Genomic DNA, 1,075 nt, shown 5'->3' on the forward strand with positions numbered 1-1,075 from the left:
GTGTGCCTATTGGGCCTATTCCTAGAACATGGCACGTTACTCTCAAAATAATAAGAACAAAAATGTGCAGTTTCCTTTGCAAGATAGGCTTCGCATATATATCCTTCAATCTTATTCCTCTGCTTAACAAATTATTTGCATTTGCTAATTGTCCTACATAATCTCATGTTAGCCAATAACATTCAAATAAAATAGAATATTACATCAAACTTATAATATTACCTCTCAAAGGGATACATCCATCTGCATTGAACAGGCCCTCCAAGTCGTGCCTCGTGTACAAGGTGTATTGGAAGGTGTTCCATCACATCAAAGAAACCACATGGGAATATTTTTTCCATCTTACTAGAAATTACAGGGATGTTCTGGTCCATCCGAAGTAAGTTTTCTTCCCTTAATGTGGTAGAACACAAGTCTCTGAAAAACAAACTAATCTCTGTGATGGGTTTCCAAATTCTTTCAGGCAAACCACAAAATGCAATAGGCACTAAGGTCTCATGAAAACATGGCAGTCATGACTTTTCAAATGGCTCAACTTCCCTACCTCCATATCTACTTTTTTCCAAGATTCGACGCATAACCCTCAGGCATCTTTAATTTCGTAACCCAATCACAAATTTGTCGTCTTTCCTCCAAAGTGAATGTGTAACTTGCTTTGGGCTTGAAAACCTTACCATTGTTTGTTGTCTGCAAGTATAATTCAGGTCGCCTGCAATATTCTTGTAAGTCCATTCTAGCCTTCGGGTTATCTTTTGTCTTACCTTTAACATCCATCACTGTGTTGAACAAATTATCAAAATAATTCTTCTCAATATGCATGACATCAAGGTTGTGTCGGAGAAGATTATCCTTCCAATAAGGCAACTCCCAAAATATACTCTGTTTCGTCCAATTATGATTAACACCATATCCGGGGAATCTATAAGGTGGAGCCTCAGTAACTTTACTGAAGTTCTGGACCCTCTCCCAAATTTCCTCACCTGAAAGTATCGGAGGTGGAGAATCATATTCCACTTTATTCTTTTTGAATGCATTTTTCATCCTTCTAAACTCATGATCATCAGGCAAGAATTGA

Source organism: Nicotiana tomentosiformis, chromosome 7 (assembly GCF_000390325.3).
Source record: "Nicotiana tomentosiformis chromosome 7, ASM39032v3, whole genome shotgun sequence".
Classification (NCBI taxonomy): domain Eukaryota; kingdom Viridiplantae; phylum Streptophyta; class Magnoliopsida; order Solanales; family Solanaceae; genus Nicotiana; species Nicotiana tomentosiformis.